Genomic DNA, 24099 nt, shown 5'->3' with positions numbered 1-24099 from the left:
ATTGACCCATATGTGGCAAAATTTGGTTAGGTTTGCTTTTTGGGGATGTGGGCATCGGTTGATTTTGGCTGAGAATCAGCTCAGGTTAAAGGCACTCAGGCCAGCTTCAAGTCGGTGTTGGCGCCCAGAATCGGGCCAATGTACCTAAGATGAATCTGGAATGGATCACACAGGCAGGTGTGCTGGATTCAGCACAAGCAAACACACGCCGTAGGTTGTTTTCATTTTTATATCAGTTGCAGTTATCCCACACCTCTTTTACAAATATATTATTGTATTGTGTGTTTCTCTGTGTGTGTATACTCAACTATATTATTTTCGGTTGAATGACTAAAATCCAGCTACATGCATTATTAAAATATGAGCCTGCACCCCCCCACCCCCCATCCCCCACCCTCCTCTAGGGTCTTCTAATATGTGGGTCAGAGTTAAAAAGCATATGCATACACACACACACACACACACACACACACACAGGGAGGTTTGCAATCGTGAAAACTGTAAAAAGTTGTGTGTATTTGTGTGTGTGCGAGGGGGTTTTCCTCTTGATGAGTCAGAACATCTCCTGTCGACTGCATTTAATGTGTATGTGTGTATGTATGTGTGTATGTATGTGTACACCCTGTTAATTTACTGTGTTTTCCTCCTGTACTGACAGTTAAACAGATTAGAACTGAACTTTATATATATATATATATATAAAATAATAACGTTGAGGAAATGAAATACGGTTTTGTAACATGATACGATTACTTATATATTGTAGTTTACGTTCCGTATTATACATTATAAAGTTTGGAATTAAAATGTATAAATATCATTTTTTAATCAAGTATACATTTTTGGGTCTCCATCTTGTGCAACATGTACAGTTAGTGATGTGAAGTTATCTCTATTGGCAGATCATATATTTCACATTCCTGATGACCAAAGTGTTTTGGATGTTTTCTGTTTCCTGATTTGCACTCATTTCACCACTTTATGAACATTTTTATGCAGTGAAACATGTTTTAGTTAGGTAGTCACAGCCACACGTGTCCTGTCTGTTCAGGGACGAGCTAAAGATGAAATCATGTGGGCATACTTTTAGTTTTTCAGCAGCTTTTAACAGCAACCCTTAAAGGCTCCCTCTAAAACCACACATTTTTGTTTTTACTTTTCTGTTTGTACAAAAAAGATATGAGTTGATTTGTGAGCTTTAGAGGTTTTTCTAGGTATATTTTTGAACTTTGGAAAGAGCCAGGCTAGCTGTTTCCCCCTGCCAGCCTAAAAGACAAACATGAAACATGAATGCTTTTGAGAATTCCCACAATATATATCAATAGTTAACTCTCCCCCTCTCTGTCTCAGAAACACATACACAAACACTGTGAAAAACATTTCTTTCACTCACACGTACCTTCAGATATAATTACTTTTCACTCTCTCTTGTTCTCTCACTCACAAATGCAGACACACACACACTCCCATGAACACACACACACAGTCACGCGTGCTATGATAAACTAAATTCTCTCACACACACTTTCAGATGTAATTACCCCTCTCTCTCACTCACTCACTCACTCTCTTAGTCACTCACACATACACACACTTGCTCTTATGCTCTTGCTGACCTTATTATCTTGTTTCTTGCTGCAGAAAAAAGGATTTTGCTACACAAACAGAGAGAGTGCACACAGAGAGGAGGAGTTAGAGAACTACAGCAGGTGGTGTCCTACGGTCATGGAAGAAAAGAAAAGACCATCCTGCTCATCTTGAGGTCTCTCCCTTTTTTCCTGTTTCCTGTTTTTTTTTTTTTTTGTTATCCAAATTGAGGTTCCAAGGAGAGAGGTTGTTAGATGTAGTAAAGTAGTAAAGCCCCGAGGCAAATTTGAAATTGGGCTATATAAATAAAATTGACCTGACTTGACTTGTGCATGTCTGGAATCAAAAAGAGCAACTACAACCATATGTTCTTCCAGCAGAAGGAATAGTATGTAAAGTCTGATGTTGTCAGCAAAAAACAAAGGGTCTACTTCAGTCATATCACACTGTGAGCCATTAACAGTCCAGCAGAATACCTATTCCAGCAGGAGGCCATATGAAACAGAAAAGTCAAATCAGGTGACAAATAACAGACCTTGCTGCTCTTTCAACTTGTGTTGTGGCGCTCATTGGACAGCTCCTGGAGAGTGACCTCATATGCATCTTTTCATTTGCTGCAGTGTTCATTACTGCTGACACTGAAGTGTTTTCATTGTATCAACTATTACTGACCATAGCATTTTAATAGCTGTTTAATAAAGCCTCTCTTTCTCTCTCTTTTACCCTGCCATAGTCTCTCTCCCTTTTGTATATGTGATACAACAGTGCTGCATACTTACTATTTCAAGTTCAAGATGTTAAATTTCAGACACAGTTGTCTTTGCCGCAGTGTACAGTCTGCAGTGATAAATCAGATGCGGTTATTTGCATAAATTTCCATTCTTTCCTCCCATGTTTTGGGCCTTTAAATAGAAACACTTTAAAATAAATCAACAGAGCTGAACACAGCACAACATACATATTTTGAGACAATTAAAATCACAAACACAATTCTTAGACTAATGAAAACAAAAAAAAAGCCAGTTGCGTGGGATAAGAAGATACGGTGGAGCATGTGTTGGAGGGATGGTGTGAGTTTTGATGGGTGCTGTGAGTAACAGGCAAAAAGGTTTCTCTCTTTTTTTATTTGTTTTCTTTCTTTTTTTAAAAACAAAAAAAAAACTGCATGAACCCAAACAAGCAATGTTTAGTAGTGCAAAACCTCGCCCTTTAGTAAATGTGGCACTAGAGAGGGACTACAATTCCTCAGTAAAATCCCCAAGTTTAATTTTCAAAAAAGGTAATTTCCTAAAACAGCTGGCCACTGTAATTTTTATCAAACATTTGTTGGAGACTATTTTCAGCAGCGGATTAATCCACATATGGTTCTCTGGTGAGTATTTATGGCAGCAGGACAGTGCGTGTGGGATTGTTTCAAAATAAACTACAGTGTGTGTGTTCATGGTAATGAAGGATGAATGTAGGATCCACCATTTTTGGAGCTTGACCCATACTAGGGACTAAAAGTCAGGGTATCTCTGCTGCTTCACTTTTGACCAACCTTTCTTCCCTTGTCTCTTGTGAGTCCCCAACTTTATAATACTAATACTTGATGCTAAATCACTGGAGTACCCCGTTAATAGTTTTTGGACAGCAATGGAGCTATATGGCACACAGGAATAAGATATATCAGTGTTTGGATACACACACAATAGAAGTAGAATACATTCATTGTTAGTTTGAGTCTGCACCGGCGATTTGTTTAAAATAAGAAAAATTTAGAATATCACCAGAGTTATAATTAATTAATTTATCCTTCTAGACCACCTGCTATTGAAAGAGGAAATGCACGATGAAGAGATTCGTAAAGAGAGAGTGGAGGAGTGGAGCGGGGTAGAGATGAAGAAAAGGGGGTTGTGGGGAGTGGTAGACTCCACAACCTCATTATGTCTGTTGGCATTTTAACACCTTTTGATGATTTAGTAAGAAGAGAGGATGGAGGAGGAGGGGAGGAGGAGATGTGTTCTCTCCTCCATCCATGACACCATTTCAATCCTCCACTCACACATCCCTCTCCCTGCTCTCCCCATGATGGAGAGGAGACAGAAGAATGAGAAGTGAGTGTCTTTAATTTAGAGGGATCCCGAATGCGTGAAATCCTTTATGCTATCTGGGTCACAGTGTGCCTTACAGGCTGAAAAAATACACACACATACACACACACTCCGCCATCCCGCTAGTTTGTTCGTTCATTTGTTTTGTGAGTGTCTCTCTGTTACCTGCAGTGCTGAGTATGTATTGTATTGTGTATTACACAAGGCAGTATGGTAGAGGTCAACCCAAGCATCTTTAAAGGTTACAAAAATCATCTTACTCTACACTGTCTGACAGTATCATATTCACTACATGGCCGAAAGCATGTGAACACCAGAAGAAAGACTGTGGACACCCGCACGCTACACTCATTACTCTTCTTTCAGAACCTGGCTGCGGGAATTTGCTCCAGTTGCAAATTGATAAACCAAAATCAGACAGGAATGTTACTTTTTAATATTTTTTTTTTTACATCCACTGCTAACATACAATTCTTGCTCTCTACAATATCTGTGCATGGCAACTATGGTCTGTTATCAACAGGGACAAACACAAACTGTTGACACAAAGTAGGAAGCATACTATTGTCTAAAATATCCTCGTATTCATTAGCATTAAAGAGCCCTTCCAGACATGTATTAAAACATATATACAAATAGTCTGCTTAGAACAATAATGTGTGTCTGATATGTTTTTTTTTCCGCAAAAAGATTATAATTTTCACATAAAATACTTAAAAAGGCATCTACTCCTTCTAGCTCATTAAAAATTCCAGTTCAATATATGAATATGCAAATTTTGTTCATTTCTAAAGTTTCACTTACTTCACTGTAAAGTCCATTCTCAATGTATGTGCATTGGCAACTTTACAAGTTTCTCCACCACACTGGTTAGTTTTGTCCTCTAGACCAAAAAAAATTAAAAATTTGAAAAATCACTGACTTTGCTTTGTAATCCATGCCCCCGAAGAACAAAGCAACATCCTGTTCACTCTGATCTGGACCATGCCCCCATCAATAAAAACAGAATTCAACTCTCTACGATGTGGATAATTCTCTTCCTGACAGCTACAGATGGGAGAAATCCAGATATTACATACTGTCTGTGGCGGTCATACACAATTTATAGAACTGTAGTTCCATACGTAACTCTCAGTTGCAGTTCATTTAATGGTCACTATGAAAACTTTAATAAAAAATTATCATTAAAATGCCAATTTTTTTCTTGTGATTGCAGTAACTCAAGAATGTCTTACATACCCCCAACAGTGGAAAAGAGGGAAGAAGACTTCTTAGACCTCCACTAATGGAAAGAAAATTGAATTAGTCTTTATGTGACTTGTTTCTCTTTCTTTCTCACACACACATAGAAACAAACACACACACCCATGTGGTCATCTCCACCCTCTTTGATGAGATTATTTTTGCAGTTGTGGTCACATGTATCGCTGCTTTACTTTTTGATGAACTAGCAGTTTACATCACTGTGACTCAAACAACCACTGACGCTTTTTAACTGTAAAGGCTCCAAAAGGTCCACTCTATACTGGGCAAACTAAAATAGTGACATAGTGGCGGTGCAAAGTTTAGTGCAAGTAGCGTCCTGATGATGTTGGCATTTTCCTGATCAAGAGGTTTTTCTTGTGTTCTTGTATTTTCGCAATCAGCGCAGTGTGCATGGTGCAAAGGTGAGAGGAAGTTTTATTGAAATGTGGCAGTGTACAGTGATATTTTGATAAGAGCTGGCTGCTAGATATTGTGCTGAGAATACACGTACATCTATTGAGGGTACACTAAGTTCTATATATAGCTTACTTTATAGTCTGTCTTCCAAACCACTGGGTGCTAACTTAAGAACAGAAAGCTCAGTTAACCTGCATATTCTGTTATTTTTACATCGTTTACCACAAAATCAAAAATCCAACGTGTGTGTACTAGAATGAGGGATGCTTGTTCTCAGCTGTTAGGCTCAGCCCGAAACCTTTCGACCTCCAATATGTCCTGCAGTTACAAATGTTAAGCTGCCATGAAGGAAAATCAACACTTCCTGTAGGCTGTTCACTTTAAAAAGCATACCAATACTGGGAAGGCTAGAATACTTTCAATGTTAAAGACCAGCTAGGAATTTTGAGTTTCACTGACTGAGGCTAACATTGGTCGGGAAAAAGGACTGGAATTCATTGGTAAATGAAAACAGTATTTCCATCTGGTGAGAAGCAGAGTGGTGAGTATGACATGACTGTTGTTGTACAGATGGAGTTGGTGTTGTGGAAATATACATTATTCTGAATTTATCAACAGATAGTTGTTTTGACTTTGCATTAACTGGGAAGCAGGTGAAATTAAGAATAAAAGCATGTCTGAATAAATTGAGGTAAATATTTAACTGTTTGAGAATTTACAGTATATTCTTTATATTTTAACAAATCTATACCATGAAAAGTTATGCTGCCTTGGCCAGCAGGAACTGTTACTTTGATACTGAAGTTATAAGGAGTGAATTTATAGATGTTTAACCTCAATGGACATGAGAGATCTTGCTGACAAATTGTGTCAGATTCAATTCAATTCAATTCAATTTTATTTATATAGCACCAATTCATAACAGAAGTTATCTCATTGCGCAAGATGACAAGGAAAAAAAACACATTACTGAACAAATTGGATGTTGTTTGCATCTATGCAGAGCACATTATCTGTTCATACAGTATCAGAATATTGTATTGAATTACATTTTTAGTGAAAGTTCCATGTTGTGTTGGCTCAGCAAAGATGCTGAATCCCCATTGGCTTCAGGGTGCCGTTTTGAACGTCAGTCTGACTTTTGACCTCCCTGTGAAGAGAGAAAAAAATCAATGCAGCGTCACATCATTTTATGATATTATTTAAAGGAATTCAGAGCTCTGAAGCATGCTTTCAATTGAATTCCTGTGTTCCATAATCGATCAACGCACAGTTTCACAGAGTTTCACTAATCCTCTTTTTACACACACACACACACACACACACACACACACACACACCCTACAGCAGGGTGCACACAGGTTGTGTGTGTGTGTGTGTGTATGTTGGGTGACACTCGATACTTGACATTCAGTGATGGAAGAGCACTTAAAGCAATAAATGGAAATGTTCTTAGAAACAGAGTAGAGTAGTTTTAATGTGATTTGAGGGTATGGTGTGTAAATGTTGGTGTGTGTGTGTGTGTGTGTGTGTGTGTGTGTGTGTGTGTTCGCAGCTCCATTCGAGAGAGTGCGAGAGAGTGATATCTTTGGAGTGAGAATTCTGAGGGAACTGATACATACACACACACACACACACACACACACTGGGGGAAATCACAGAGATGGATGACCCTCATGGATGTATTGACATCTCTCACAGCTGAACAAATTGTGCAGTTGAGTTGCGTTCACCGACATCGATCTGAAAACTGTTTAACATTCTGTGGCCTCACCTGGGTTAGCCGCAGACCACATGGATATTATCTTGCTCTCTCTCTCTCTCTCTCACTCACACACAGTCGTGTTTCCATCACTTTCAGGGACATTACATTGACTTACATTCATTCCCTGGAGACTTACCCGTACCCTTACCATAACCACTACTTGCTTAAACCTAACCCTTACCCTAACCTTAAACCAAGTCTTCACCCTAAAATTTAATGATTTATGTTATGGGGACTTACATTTGAGTTGACTTACATTGAGTCCCCACAATGTGATTGTGTAAACAGATTTATGTCCCCACAACATCAGTAATACCGGCCCACACACACTGCAGTTTATTACATTTTAGCTGTCAAACAATAGTCTACTGCTGCTATTGCTGATGTTTTTGTTGACCTTTTTTTTTTTTTACTTATGTTGATGACAACGGCAATGATGGCAGTGATAAGATTAAGTTGTTAATATTTGGTTGCTGATCAGATTCAGAATCAGAAATACTTTATTGATCCCCGAAGGGAAACCCTTTGTTACAGCGGCTCGCCTTTACGTCAGTGCACACAGGAGAAAGTACTAGCAAAAAATATAATACAATACACTATAAAAACAGGCCAGAAAATAAATTAAGTACTAGGTGGGTAGAAGTATAAAATAAAATAAGTGTGACGTACCAGGTGGGTTTACCGGTTAATGATGATAATACAGTATAATAATACAATGTAATAATATAAGTAATAAGTAGCGGTGCATGTACTGTCACATTTAGTGTAGCTTATTGAGATTATTAAGATATTGCACAGCAGTAATGGAGGTCAATGGAGGTGATGATGTTTATGTTAAGATGATAATGATAATGCTGATTTCTCTGCAGGTGTTTCTGATGACTGTGATGGTGCTGGTGATTAGGAAGTCTGTCAGACAGGGACAGAGGTGGGTAGTGTAGCCAAAAACTGTACTCAAGTAAAAGTACTGTTACTTTGCAAAAACAAGTACTCAAGTTTAATTAGAATTAAAAGTAGTCATCAAAATAACTACTTGAGTTAGAGTACAAAAGTATTTACTGAAATGGTAAATGGACTGTACTTGTATAGCGCCTTTCTAGTCTTCCAACCACTCAAAGCACTTCACACTATATATCACATTCACCACATTCATACACTGATGGTGTCCAATACTTGGTTTATGACCAAATACCTGCAAAACTAATGACATTGCCATCAGCCTCAGCTGTACTTTGTGGTCAGTGCTAATTAGCAAATGTTAGCATGCTAACATTTAACAAAATAAGATGGTGAACATGCTTAACATCAGCATGTTAGCATGAAGCACAAACAAAAATACAGACTCACAGAGCCGCCTTTTAGGTAATTTTATGTCACCACAATATTTAAAAATATTCCTCTGATATATGCTGACATTTTCTTGTATTTATACCCCATTATTTTATCCAATTTTATTTTAGTTTTAATTTTATATATAGTAACATGGTTGTAGCTACTCAATAGTAGGTTTATGATAGATTTCTCTTATGATATCAGTATATAGGGTCTATACGTCTGTGTGTCCTGTCCAGTGTCTCCCCAGATAATAGGGATGAGAAGGTGAAATATTTAAAACACATCTACACCAGGATCAACACACTCTTTTACTGGCAGTTACCAACCATTTTCTGCTGTGAAGCTAGAGGCCACTGTTTGTGTTTCTACTCAAATCAAACAGAACCTGGAAGTAGGATTTGATAAGAACAGGATTCAATAAACAGAATCATAGACAGATCAAAAATATTATCATGACCATATTCTCTCACACATGCACACAGAGGCAGCTTCAAACAGCTCATACCTTCAGCTGTAATTTTAAGTTGAAATACAGCATGAAGAAGGTGTAAGGTAATGGCTCCAAGGTCAGCAAATATATTTTACCCCCATTCACTTGTCTGTTTTTCCTTACTTTTTATTTCTTAAATAATTTTTTCTTTTCTTTTCATCACTTCTTCTTTTTCTCCACCACATTTCAGGGGGAACTGTTGCTCTTTTTACACCAATATTTATCCAACATTTAGAATTTGTTTGTAGATTAATATTTTACATTAAAAACATATGATCATCTTGTAAGATTAAACTACCCAGCAGTATATATAAAATAAACTCCACTTGCACCATTACAGTATTGGTACTTATATGTTCATGCATCAATATCCAATAAATATAAAAAATAATAACACACTCTGAAAGAAGCCATTCTACATAATGATTACTTACTTACAACTGAATACTTAAAATACATTTTACTAATCCTTTGTTGTTTTTACAAGAAATTGAATTGAATGTTACTTGGCAATGGTGGAATGAAGCCTTATTATCTTTCACTTCAGTGAATATCATGTAAGCCTTGAAGGGGATGACAGAAATTTCTAGAAAATGTAGTGCTCTGTGCTACAAAATATTACTACAAAGAATGTAAATTAGTGGTGGAATTAGAAATTAGAGATGAAAAAAATATGGTTTTAGTCGAAACTAAGTATAGGCTGTACCTATACTTAGTTGAGATGTGGTTGAGATGGGTACATGATGGGGCTGGTAGAACAGAACAAATTTCATTCATTGGTAGGCTAAGTACCTCCGAATTGGTGGGCTGAGGAAATGTTTTTTAAATTTTCTTTTAAAAATTTTCAAGAGGGGACTTGCAACCCTGGCCAATGTCTACCAATGAAAGAGGGGACCTACAGAACCTGCAATGGAACTGTTCGTGGTGAACACAGACTGAAAAGGGACATGAATAGGTACAAAGACTTTCTTGATGTCTTTCAAAAATGGATTATTTAACTATGTTGTTTTTAACATTTAAACATCTCCCTGTGACAAATAGTCTGAAAATAATCACATCCCCTTTTATATAGAATAAATTACTTGGCTATATGCAATAATGTCATACACTTATCAAGAACTGCAGTATCAGAAAATACAGATACAGTTACCTGCATCTGGGTTTTAATCATATGAAGATATTATTTTTTATTATATTCTAAAATTATATCACAGCAGTGACCTTATTATTTTAATTTCTATTAGGGGTATTAACATTTTGCTGTATTATTATATGTCATTATTAGGGCTTGTTTGGAGTGAAGGAGTAAACATTTTAAATAAGACTACTTTGGATTGTACCTAATTTTAGATTTTGCCCTTAATATTCATTCCTTGAGTTAGTAGAAAAACCTTTACCCAGTCTCTGGGTGTGTTTTGAATCATGCTTAGACTAGAGTTTGTTGTGGTTGTTTAAGCATTTTTAGAGCATTAGTTTTAAACTCATGTCAATAGCCATGTCAGATAAAAGATTCTGAATTATTAGTGCTGTAATAAGGACTATACACAATGCTGATTTGATTTTTGGTGTTGATGTCGCTTCATGCTATTTAAAAGGGAATCTGTGTCATTAAATGCTAGCTAAGAGAGGACTCCTGTCATTCTATGGAGTGTGGATATTATTTTCTGCCAACATTAAAACCAACCTTGTTTTTTTTTTTGTGAATAACTGCTCAGTTTTATTTAGAATTAATTAATAAAACCAACTGATATATTATTTACCATGCTCCCTGCCTTTCCTAACTTGTAATTAATTATTAATTGTAATGTGACACCTGCACATTCTATTCAAAACAAAATGAGTGAGCACCTTTTTAAACATTTTAAGTCTCAGTTTTAACATCACATAAAAAAAAATCACAATACAACTACAATCAGTATAAATGTCCCAAACTTGTACTCATGGCAGTTCAATGTTGTTCAACCAAATATCTCTACAGCAAATGTCATCATCTTTGAAAAAAGCTGATGCTGACCCACATAAAAGCTGGTTAATGTCTATGTTAACTATGTCAGCAAAAACAAGTATCAAAAAATATTAAATGAATGAAAACTATTACAGATGATTTAGTTCAAACAGTGCTTAAAATTGTGACATGAGCAACTTTTCTGAAAATCTTAATTGTTGTAATATGATGCCAGTGTGGTGGCGATATTACAATTGAGCATTATTTTTCTCAGTAGAATCATTCATTCGGCTTGCGTCTTCTTCTGTCCTTATGCATCTGTGGTGGAGTGCAAATGTCACTCCATACTACATAAGAGGGGCTATCTCTCATTAACTGACAGCAAACAGTGGTCTTCTTCAATGTGTAAAGTAGAAGGGTGGCCTCTCTTTTCTGCTATGTGCACAAACTTTATCATTAAACACAATGTCACATTTTATGTTCATATCATTTAAATTCACATAAGAAATTACTTACCTAAATGTCAATATCCCAAGTATTTTCTAATATATTTGCAGTTGTTTTACTGACTTCTATCATAATAGGTTGTCATTGTCTTTGAACAGTACACCCCTTCATTCAAAAAACAAGAATAGTAAATTTTGATAATTATTTCCTCATAAGATTTACTAATTTTGCTTCTTTTTTATCTGCTGGAGTGTGAATATTGTTCCATGTTATCTGAGAGTGAACTTGTTTCAGTATGAACTAGTGAACAGGGGAACCCTGTCTATTTATATTAGTGTGGACATTATTAGCATTAGTATTGTTATTTGCATCAACAAAGAAATTGCATTCCTATACGAATATATTGAGGATACAAATACATTTTAAAATTCCCCTGCCTTCTAGGTAGCCCTTCATTTTAATACTGTTTGAAGCTTTAGTTAGGACATCCAATAAAGTTGAGTCATTATATTTTGTTACAAAAAGATAATAACTGGCTGGTTCTGACTGGTTCCTTCAGTATGTAGCCTGTAAAATACCTCCCGTAGCACGACGTGTGGTAGTAAGTCGTTGAAATCCCTGCTCCAGCCTGCAGGGGCAGTGCTGATGATGGATTTTATGAATTTGCACACACACATGTATGTAACGCTATTGTCTTTGAAGTATCTTTCATTTATTTCTTAAACATAAACCAAGATTCCATTATAACAAAAAGTAGGGCACTTCTTTATTGCATAAATTGTGCTACCTTACAGTACACAGTATGTCAGAGAAATGAAACGGAAATGCTTCAATGTTTCAATAGGCTTTTTTTTTGGTATTTGGAGTAATTCCAAGTGCACAAAATGTAACTAAAGTAATCCCAGTAATGTGATACAAAACTATACATACTCACTTTACATACTTGTATAAGAGAATTATAGATATATAAATTCAATTTATTTTTTTATTTCTATAGCGCCAATTCATAACAGAAGTTATCTCTTTGCACTTTTCCTATAGAGCAGGTCTAGACCGTACTCTTTAACAAATCCCACCATGAGCAAGCATTTGGCAACAGTGGCGAGGAAAAACTTGGCAGAAATCTTGGACAGAACCAGACTCAATGGTGGGCGGCCATCCGCCGCTGCTGTGTTAGGTTTTGAGAGACAACCGTGCTAGTCAACCCTGCCTTCTGCATTTGGCCACAAGTTCCTTATGTCCTCTCTTGCAATACATCTGGGAAATAATCTTTTTGCATGCTTGATCCATCCCTGGCAATCTTCTTGCAGATATGTCCAGACATCCAGCATTCATTGTGTCCAAGAGGGACATCTGATCATGTGGCTAGAAGTCATAAACTTTCCACCTCCATCAGGAAAATAATTCTTCTATGGGGTTAAGGAATGGAGAGTAAGGTGGAAGGAAAAGTGACACCAACCTGGGATGGGCTGTAAACTACTCTGACTGGAAGAGAAAGGTTAAACACCACCATTTTTATTTTTTGTATTTCTAGTTAGAGATGTAGCAGAATGTTGCAAACTGCTGTCTAATTTACAGTAATTGTGTGTTATGTTTGGTTTTGAACATAAATTTAACCATTTTTACAATAGTATGTAAACATGTGCAAAATTAAGTGTAAATACAGAGTTTTGGTAGTGGTTGAATTTGAGTGAGGAAACTGTTCATGAATTTTTAAATATGTTATCATTGAATGCATTTTGTGTCAAAGCAATGACAAGTGATCCACAGTTAAGTCCACATTGGCTTCTGTTGTGCTGATTGTCTGAAGAGTTTTGAAAAAGTGAACTATTCAGAAATGTGTTACCAATTGTAAAAAAAACAACAACCTGTAAATGGGGAGTGAACAAAATAGCAGAAACATCATATAAAATAGGGCTTGTATCTGTTCACTTCCCTCTAGTGATATGTAACCATACAAATAGTTTTGGTTTTATTTTTCCAGCTTTCGAGATATCCTTCTCTGAGTTTTCTGCCTCCATCCCTATCAAATAGTGGTGAATGTACTACCACAAATCTTTCAATGTGAGGCCTCACAACATTCAAAGATTACATTTAAAACATTAACAGCAACAATGCTGTTCCGGTAACAACATGTTGGTTACTCTGGATCCACAGATCTCAATGTCAACCGTTTTCGTCTGAACTAGTTTCTTCTGAAAAAATAGTCACCCTGAAAACTCTTGACAGCATGATGATACCTTCTCTGCTACACTCTGCTGCAAAGTGAAAGGGAATTAATGCCTCACTGGAAATACTCATTGATTCAGTTAGACTTGGTATTTCCAGAAAGATAATGTTGTCTACGATGAGTGCTAAGATACTTGACTGAGTCCACAAGTGCTTTTTTTCCTCTTTTCAAAACTTACGTGAAGAGGTCAAAGGTTTTGTGATGTAATCAACATAGAGGTGAATGCATCAGTTTTCTTATGGGGACACACCATATGATTGAATCACATTTACTGTTATCATGATTTGGGCGTGACGACTGATTAGATGAAGTTGGCCTGAGTCTGTTCCAGGCTAGGTCACAGTTGGTAATGGCTGCAAGGGCATAATTTACACTGGTGATCGGGGGATGGACATGCCCCCTGACTTTTAAAAGTCATATTCCTGTCCCCCTCACTTATATTGTTATCGAGGACCCGAGCTTGAAGGATCAGACCACCCGCGGAGGGTGATGGAGGAAGTTTTTTTATATATATATATATATATATATATATATATATATATATATATATATATATATATATATATATATATATATATATATATATAGCCCCTGCACAACATGTACCACCGTCAGACAGAAGAAGAAGTGGCTGATATCAAGAAATCCTACCAGTGGCTGGAAAACGCTGAACTAAAGGACAGCACAGAAGAACAGGCACTCAGTACAAGATCAATAGAGGTTGGGGTCCACCACACCAGACAGGACCCCAGGTGCAGATTGTGCAAAGATGCCACTGAGACAGTTCAGCATATAAAAGCAGGGTGTAAGATGCAGGCTGGAACAGGATCCATGGAACTCCATAACAAAGTAGTTGGCACAGTGTACAGGAACATCTGCCATGAGTATGGGCTGGAAGTCCCAAGGTCAAATGGAAGACACCTCCTAAGGTAGTTGAGAATGACCGAGCTAAGATCCTGTGGGACTTCCAGATACAGACTGACAAACTGGTGATGGCTAACCAACCAGACATTGTTTTGATCGACAAACAGCAGAAGAAGGCAGTGGTGATACATGTAGCAATCCCAAGGGACAGCAACATCAAGAAGAAGGAACACGAGAAGCTCCAAGGGCTGAAAGATGAGCTAGAAAAGGTGTGGAGAGTAAAAGCAACAGTGGTGCCAGTGGTAATCTGAGTACTGGGGGCTGTGACCCCCAAACTGAGAGTAGCTCCAGCAGATTCGAGGTACAACATCTGAAGTCTCTGTCCAGAATAGTGCGGTCCTAGGAACAGGTAAGAACCCTCAAACTCCTGAGACCTGAGGACCTGAGATTGAGGATGACACATACCACCCCACAGGGGGGATGAGAGGGGGATTTTTATATATATTTTAAAAAAAAACTTCGTCCTTCACCCTCCGCGGGTGGTCTCATCCTTCGAGCTCGGGTCCTCTACCAGAGACCTGGGATCTTGAGGGTTCTGCGCAGTATCTTTGCTGTTCCTAGTATTGCACTTTTCTGGACCGAGATGTCTGGTGTTCTTCCAGGGATCTGCTGTAGCCACTCCTCCAGTTTGGGGGTCACTGCCCCGAGTGCTCCGATGACCACGGGCACCACTGTTGCATTCACCTTCCAAGCCTTCTCCAGCTCTTCTCTGAGCCCTTGGTATTTCTCTAGTTTCTCATGTTCCTTTTTCCTGATGTTGCCATTACTTGGTATTGTCACGTCCACCACAACGGCTTTCCTCTGCTGTTTGTCCACCACCACAATGTCTGGTTGGTTCGCCATTACCATTCTGTCAGTCTGAATCTGGAAGTCCCACAGGATCTTGGCTCAGTCGTTTCTCTACCCCCTTTAGCCAATATATATATATATATATATATATATATATATATATATATATATATATATATATATATATATATATATATATATATATATATATATATATATACACATATATACATACATACATACATACATACATACATATATACATATATACATATATACATACACACACACACACACAATAATACATTTAATATATATATTTCTTCAATTTGTTTCTTAGCTGCCCATACCTGTATGTATATGTATATATATACATATATATGAATATACTATGTATGTCACTGAACTTTACATTGTCATTCACATTTGTCCCTCATCCATCTGTCTGTATATATATTTTTTGTCTGTCTTTCTGTAAGGAGCAGCTGGGACAGACAACAGTGTTGCCAACAACCTCCATGTGGCTGCTCCAGTAGCTCCCCATGAGGCTTTAGATGTGCTGAAATTCAACTTACCCCATTTGTCTGGCTGAAATATGGAATAGTCACCTCTCACCTGACACAGATGCCCTCTCTATGGCTGTGCATGTGTTTGTGTGTGTTCAAAGGCGACTGAGGTGAAGACAGATGGGGAGCAGAGCTGAGCCACTCCAGCTCTTTCATCCCTCATCAAACTATTAATTCATCCTCACTCAGTCCACAGCTACACACACACACACACACACAGAGTTCCAGATTAATTTTAATTGTGATTGTGCTGGATCTACACATTCTCCTTCCCTGCTAACTTGCTACATGGCTGAGCCTGATTAAAGCCAATCATTTACATAATTAACATATGGTTCTGGCCCTTCCTTTGATCCTCTGATCATCCTGCCACACTCACGAATGAGAGGAAAAGAGAGGTGGTGTAGTATTCAGCCAACAGCAGTGTCGATACTCTTTATTATTACTTAATATTACCAGTTACACCAATTATTACTGAACTATTAGCACTATCATTTCTAACAGCCTGCTGCTGTTGTGTACATTTGTAAAACAATATTTCCATTTATATTGCAGTCTCACTTCAGGGAATGGCTCTATGTGTGTGTGTGTGTGTGTGTGTGTGCGCGCGTGTTTGAATAAGTATTCTGCAAAGTACCCACTCTGCCACAGTGATGATAATTCCCTCCAATAGTGATTTAAATCTGAAAGAAGGCCCCTGCATGTACTGTATGTGTGTTTGTGTGTGTGATGTTCAAATTCCAAATTAGTTCTCAAGTAGCTATACCATACACAGTCTACCTGGGATGTTTTTTTATATTTTATTATCAAGAATATCAAAAAGTCTACACACACACACACACACACACATCAGCACTAGGAAAAGAGATCATATTTCTCTAATATTAGCTTCTCTGCACTGGCTCCCTGTAAAATCCAGAATAGAATTTAAAATCCTTCTCCTCACCTACAAAGCTCTTAATGGTCAGGCACCATCATATCTTAAAGAGCTCATAATACCTTATTACCCGACTAGAACACTGCACTCCCAGGATGCAGGGTTACTTGTGGTTCCTAGAGTCTCCAAAAGTAGAATGGGAGCCAGAGCCTTCATTTATCAAGCTCCTCTCCTGTGGAATCTCATCCCAATGTGGGTTCGCGAAGCAGAAACCATCTCCACATTTAAGAATAGGCTTAAGACTTTCCTCTTTGATAAAGCTTATAGTTAGGGCTGGCTTGGGTGAGCCCTGAACCATCCCTTAGTTATGCTGCTATAGGCCTAGACTGCCGGGAGATTTCCCATGATGCACCTCTTTCCTCTCTCCCTCTCCATCTGTATGCATTTTTATCCCATTACTGCATGTTATTAACTCGACATCTTCTCTCTCCCATAGTTCTGTGCTTTCTCGTTTCTTTCCTCTCTCCTGTTGCTTTCAGCAGGTATTTCTGCCTCCGGAGCTGCAGAGACTGGATCTGTGGTTGTGGGCCACCTGCTGTGCCTGTGTTCCTGCTCGACAACTGCTACTACAGTTGTTGTTATTGGCTCTGTTACTAATGCTGACATTATTTTTCCTATAGCTGTCATTCCTATTATTATTAATTAATCAATATTAACACTACAACTACATTTCTACTATTTAAAAAAATTCTAGGTGGCTCTCTCTCTCTCTCTCCCTCTCTCTCTCCCTCCCTCCCTCCCTCCCTAACACGGCAGCAGCAGATGGCCGCCCACCATTGAGTCTGGTTCTGTCCAAGGTTTCTGCCTCTTAAAGGAAGTTTTTTCTTGCCACTGTTGCCAAATGCTTGCTCATGGTGGGATTTGTTGGGTCTCTATAAATAATATTATAAAGAGTACGTCTAGACATGCTCTATAGGAAAAGTGCAATGAGATAACTTCTGTTATGAATTGGCACTATGTAAATAAAATTGAATTGAATGTTTACAAATGAAATAAACCCAGATAGTTGAAGTGTCATCAAATCAACAATGATTTAAACTAAGTGCAAAGTGGCTCTACCTCAAAATAAAAAGGGTGCACAGAAACCTAAAGATCAAAAAAATACAACAAAACTCAAGGCTGACTAACCAAAACAAAATTTAATAGATGTATAAACAAACACACAAAGGCACTGTCATGAAATGTGAGATTATGAGTTAAAAGTGTCATTAGGAAAAAAACTGTATTTTAAAATAAATTAAAAAAATCGATAAAACTATTTTCATGTTATTATGAAAAAAATATTAAATACATTTCATAATAATTAGTTTTAATAATTTCTTACATTATTTGACAAATTATTGCTTCATTTATACACTTTATACAGTTTATTCATATGACCATTAATATCATAATTACTTATTTATTTAATATTGAACACTTTGGTTCCCTGCTGACAAAGAGGTCAAATGGAAGAATAATAATAATTAAATATTTGTCTTACTTTATCTTTAAATGCTCTGACTGAAGTGCTATCCATATGGAAAAGCACAGACTTCAGCTTCAGCCATTTTTCTTGAACAGCATACTGGGCCTTTGTAACTTGTAATGGGTCCCGTTTCTGAGCTTGACCACCTAAACCATGGATTTATTACAGGGCTACTCCAGTGATTTAGTATTGCATGTCCAATGAGTTGGGACACCTGCGAGAGACAGATTAAAAAAAGAATTCATAAAGTCATAGAGGTTGACATATGCTGACTTTTGTCCCTAGTATGGGTCAAGCTCTAAAAACGCTGAATCATACATTTCTGTAATGGTTCAGAAAGACAGCAGGTTTGAACCCAAAAGCACGACTTACAGGCTGACAGGTCAATATAAAAGTTACCATTTATGTGTATAAAAAGGCAGGCAAGAGTCAAAACCAGGAAAGCAGTCGGATCAGGCAAACTTATCCAATAAGGTAGGCAGAGAATGGACAGGACAGGCAGACAGATACAGGCAAGCAGAATGAAGGCTGGAAAACTAGGGCGGATGCAAACTAGACAATCTGGCAAAGACAAAGTGGTAATGGGCCAGTATATGTACTGCAAGACTAATTAAGGAAATGAGAAACAGGTGAGCAGGTTGCTGGTGATGGTCAGGTGATGGGAATGGCGGTGTTGGGATTTAGGGAGGGCAGATTTGGTTATTAGCAGAAATATCAAATATATTTATGAATATTAATAAAATTATTGATATCAAAATTATTAATTTGGATTAATAATTATGGGGCACCACCCTAGGATCAGAGACCAATAACCAAAAGTGAAAAACTGTCTCAAAGATAGCTGTCCACCTAAAAATGTTGATATTTAAGGCACTATCTTACATAAAAAGGGGGAACAGTGAAGGCTGAGCACTGATCGTCGTAACCAGCTATTATCACAACATGTACACACAATAACCACAGGCAACTGCTCTTTAAAAGATACAATAGCATTTATTTTAACTCGCTAGACTACATCATACATGGCACATCTAATTCAGCATTACAATCACACAAATCATTAACCGCACACGTCCTTAAATGAGTCACGATGGAAGCATCAGATCATAAAAGTAAAGCTTGAAAGAGGAAGAAAAAGGAAGAGCAGAGGAAAGGTGGTTAGTTAGCTTTGCTCCTTTGCAGGACAGGGGCTAGTATGTGGGATGGTTGCTGATCTGTGCATGGAAGCGTGGCTGAACAAATAGGAGCGAGTCCAGTTTGGCCTGCAGCTTATTAATTTATTTGTACATTACGTGTGCAACAGTTGCCGTAATGATCCAGCAACTAAGGAGGAGCCCAAGGGCGATTGCACTGCTGAGGCTGTATGCCAGGTGTACTTGTGAAGTTTTCACCACTGTGGTAGTAGCTGATTTAAGGATCAGTTGAGTTCCCAGAAGCGGGGCAGGGGTGAGCCAGGCGTCTTCTGTCCCTGAAGGATTAAGAGGCGGATGTGGGCACCTGCTGTCTGAGCAGGTATAGTCACATCGGCCTCTGCTGTGCGAAAGCTGGAGGAAGTGTGTATTGGCAGATCTTATACCATTCTTGGCTGACAGCCGACTTTTCGGACCAGATCGCCAAGAGTGCATCTGGAGTGGCAACACCATTGAAGTGCACTCACCAACCACTAGAGGGCTGTACCAGTCTAAGTTTGTGTTTCTCAGGGAGCACAGAAAAGGACTCGTGGTGGTAAAAGGGGTTCAAACGTTAACTTGCAGCACACTCATGGGCGGTCGAGAAGGATCAGCACCAGGATCAGGTGCTGGAAAAGGCATGATCATCGGCAGGGCAAGGGTGCTGATACATCACCCTACCACTACTCAGGTGTAAAGACGCCAGGCACTGCCCTTGTGTACAAGATCACCCAGAAAGTTCAAGAAAGGAGGCCGTGGGGCGTCTGGAGTGGTGATCTCAGGAAATGCCGGTTGAAGGAGCATTCCCTTGGTCTAGTCATGCTGACAGGGGGTCACTGTCGGGTCCCTTTGGCAGATCCGACTTGGCGGATGAATGGCGGGATGTTTCAAGCTGCTTCACCGCCACTGTCAGGTATTTTCAGAGCAAGTTCTCTCTTACAGGGAGGGCATGGCCCGTCTGAGTCATATGAAGCTCCATAGTCACTCAGGTTGCGATAGCAGTGAGAGTGGCTTCTTTTCCTGTGTGTGGATGGAGTTTGGGCGAGGCGCTGGCACGAGCTGCGGGAACTATATGGTTCACTGAATGGTGATGGACCGAAGCTATGCGGTGCTTCATAGGTTTCTTCCCCCTTTGGTATGGAGATCCTGTCCTACCAAAGTGGAGGGTGGGGCTTCTGCATCTAATAAGCGGGCAGAGGGAGGCGCTCGATTGCTGTCCAGGGTGAGGAGGTTGGTGCTCATAGCCGTGGGCCCTGGGTTGGCTGGCATTGCCAGGCGCAGCCAGCTTTTTTCGGGCAGGATCTGACCAATTGTGCCCGGTTGGTGACCCATTTCAGGGTCAGAGGCAGCGCCAGGCGAGTCACGGATGAAGAGGTCAGCGACTGTACAGTTCTTTCCTTCCTGGTTTCTGCTTTCTGCAGTACAACTTGGAGCTGTGCATGGAGCGTTTCTGCACACTCCAGCAGTTCGTCTTGAGACTCCTGTGCACAGGAGAGCTTGGTCTGAGTAGATAGGAAGTCCTGGTGCAAGCTGGCATTTCGCTGTTGCACCTCTTGATAGCTCCACTGTAGTGCTCCTCTCACTCTTCAACTTGCTGCTGAAGTTTGTGTTGGTACAGGAGGGCAATTTATCCAAGAACATCCGAGATGAATAACTTCGACCAACAACCACTATAGTCTAGTCTAAACACAATAAGCATACAACAATGAGCCAGCATATAAAATGTATGTGTGTGTGTGTGTGTGTGTGTGTGTGTGTGTGTGTGTGTGTGTGTGTGTGTGTGGGACAATAGAGAAGGGGGGTGCATGGAAGGATGCGGCCACGTTTGAGGTCGTCATGCACAAAGCCAAATGGCGGGCAGACCTACAAATCTCAAACAGACGGACAGAGCTGAAACGGGAGGACTAGCTCTATTTGTCCTCAAAATAACGTGCAGCTGGCTAAGCTACCACGTTATCTGGGCCATTTGAGATGTGTGTAAGCATGTAAATGTACGTGTAAGGTGTGTGAGTTAGTGGAGAGAGAGAAGAGAGAGGAAAGCACAAAGAGTAAGACACAAGGAGTCTCAAATGCCGTGGCAATGCATAATAGCTGTCCCTTTATCACACAGTAATCTGGCACTAGACTTTCGTACAACGGCTGTGTTACTGGACCTTAGTCTGATAAAGCAGTGGCTAAAGCTAACACAGTTAAAACAGCCCAACAGCATGGTACCGATACAAAATGGAACATGCTTAACACAAAGAAAAACACACAGCAATTCGAGCACAGCGGCCCATCACTTTTCCAAAAAGCAAAGCACAATTCGCAACAATGAAACTTAGGTAAAATGACACACAGTTTGTTTGGGTTTGTCTGGCGGAGTTTCTCTCAGACTCGGATGCTGACGAAGCTGGATCCAATGGCAAAACTGTTCCTTTCGGGGCAGCAAAGAAAAACACTGGCCAACGTAGGTAGGGAGAGTGGCTCAGCAACGATCTTGCGCTCCGTGAAGGGAACGGTCAGTTCGTGTCTCTTCCTTCTGTAGGTATGGGATCGTTATGGGGAGTAAACGATCAGCATCCAAAAAGTGTTCAGCAAACACAAAACAGTCTGTTCCTCATCCAGCGAGAGACTCTTCCTAGGGAAATTAAAGGTCACATGAAAAGCATTTTCTTGTGGTAACGGCAGTTACCGTGGAGAGAGACGTGATGTGCATCCTTTAGTAAATGGGTTACTGTGGAAATGGCAACGGCAGTGTGGAGCGCCAGGCTTTATAGAGTTGGTGTCGTCATAGCGCGCACGTCTCATCCAATAGCACTCCGTTGTTTAGATTCAACTAAGATCTCATATTGGGTTCAAACAAGATTTCGTCTCACTTTCACATTCAGGTGTGAATTAACAGTTGTGTCGGCTTGGCGCCTTCCTATTGTCTGTTCTTTGTTTCTAAGACAAGCCTCTTAGTGAAGGCTTTTGTCCCTCACACATAGTGAAGCTAGGCAAGGCCCAACAGTGGGAAAGGGTGCTGCAGTTCAGGAGGGAGTGGCTGGATCTTGAAAATGTACAACTTAACAGAATGGTTTCTGTAGCTAAATGGATGCAGGAGTAGTAGAAATGGAGTTTGTTGAAGAGGAGAGAGAGAGACAGACAGACAGACAGACAGACAGGAAGTGTGAAAGATGGACAGAGAGAGACAGAGACAAAAAGACAGAGAGAAAGACAGACCGAGAGAGACAGAAAGAGGTGTGTGTGTGTACGTGTGTGTGTACGTGTGTGTGTGTGTGTGTGTGTGTGTGTGTGTGTGTGTGTGTGTGTGTGTAGTGTCAAAAATGTGGAAGTGAGAGCAGGTTAGAAATCTCCCTGTTTCTGCCTCCCTCCTTAAAATTCTGGTCTCAGTTAATATGCAAGTCTATACGGCAGAGTTCGTTTGACTCCATAGTTACATATCTGCAACCGGCCCAAATCTTCCTACGTTCTAATGTATAAATTATGTATGAAGAGTGAAAATTGTGGGAATGAGAGCAAGTTTTTACAATTTTTTTTTACAAATCATCTGCACTCTAGTAGTTGGGTCCCTCACTCTAGCACTGAACATTCCACCCAATACACACACAATAGTCATTGTAATTGGCGTCGGGGTTGCCTTGCATTCATTCTCGCCTCTCGATCTTATCTTTCAGGTCAGTCGCTGCCTCGTTCAGCGTGATTGCACTTGTTGGGGCTTTGTACCCAATCTCCGGACCTGTGGTCCTGGCTCCCCCTTGCCGTAGCATTTGTGTTGTATCTTGTCAAGATCAAGTTGTGATAGCAGTTGCCACTTGTGGATGTTGGAACACTGAGCTAGTTGCTTCGCTGTAAGCCTTGATTGTGGGTTTCGAAGTAACCATCCTTTGCATGTAACCCCTCTGACTAGGGTTACTGGAGTAGTAGCATTCCAACAGAGCCTTGTTATCGCATCTCGCCCATCTCCGTCTTGTTCCAGTAGCCCATTTGTCATCACGATATTATTATTACACTAGTGCACTCATTTAAATTTTCTCTTAGGGGAATTCATATTCTTCTGTGTTCGTTGGTCATTTTTATGACCTGTGTGGAATGGTGAACTATGCAATTCTTTTCATTTTTAATTAATTGCTAAAAACAGATTTATTATCAGACTTTTACTAGACCTTTGAAAGTGTTTCAGTCACCAAAAATTCCTTTGTCAAGGTTTTACAAGCACAGGATTTCAATCAGTTTTTCAATGTACTTAATCTATATTTATAGGAACGCATTTTATTTTTTGATTCGCATTACCACACTTGTATTGTTTGGTTCCCAGGCAAATGGAGCGACATTCACACTCCAACATGTGTGAAAAGAAGGAATAAGGAAAATGACACTTGTGAAAAAATGATAATCTCAACTAAATCATTCAGTAATTATTCTTAAGAAATGATTTGTTATTATGTTTTTGTTACAAATTATCAAGGAAAAAAGGAAAACAATCAGGATAAAATTAGGAATAAAATGGCAAGATCCTCTCTTTTAATTAATTAATTGCTAAAAACAGATTTATTATCAGACTTTTACTAGGCCTTTGAAATGGTTAAGTCCCCAAAAATTCCCATGGCCAATTTTAGCATGATTTAAAGCATGACCAACAGCTAAAATGTCCCCTGTTGTCTTGGGGGTCCCCTGTTGGTCAGTGTGTAACGACGCCAAGGTCCACTG

General features: G+C 39.2%; 1 protein-coding gene across 9 annotated transcripts in view; it reads left to right on the top strand.

Annotated features, from left to right (window-relative positions):
- rbfox1 (RNA binding fox-1 homolog 1) overlaps positions 1 to 24099 on the top strand; it is a 267586-nt gene that overhangs the window by 19439 nt on the left and 224048 nt on the right. Inside the window, exon 2 of one of the 9 annotated variants that reach the window (XM_044182185.1) lies at positions 1642 to 1762. The exons of the other annotated variants lie outside the window; for them this stretch is intronic. The gene's annotated coding sequence lies outside the window, so the exon portion shown is untranslated. The remainder of the gene's footprint in view (positions 1 to 1641; positions 1763 to 24099) is intronic. 9 annotated transcript variants of the gene reach the window in all.

Source organism: Siniperca chuatsi, linkage group LG21 (assembly GCF_020085105.1).
Source record: "Siniperca chuatsi isolate FFG_IHB_CAS linkage group LG21, ASM2008510v1, whole genome shotgun sequence".
NCBI lineage: Eukaryota > Metazoa > Chordata > Actinopteri > Centrarchiformes > Sinipercidae > Siniperca > Siniperca chuatsi.
This window is presented reverse-complemented; position numbering and strand designations above follow the sequence as displayed.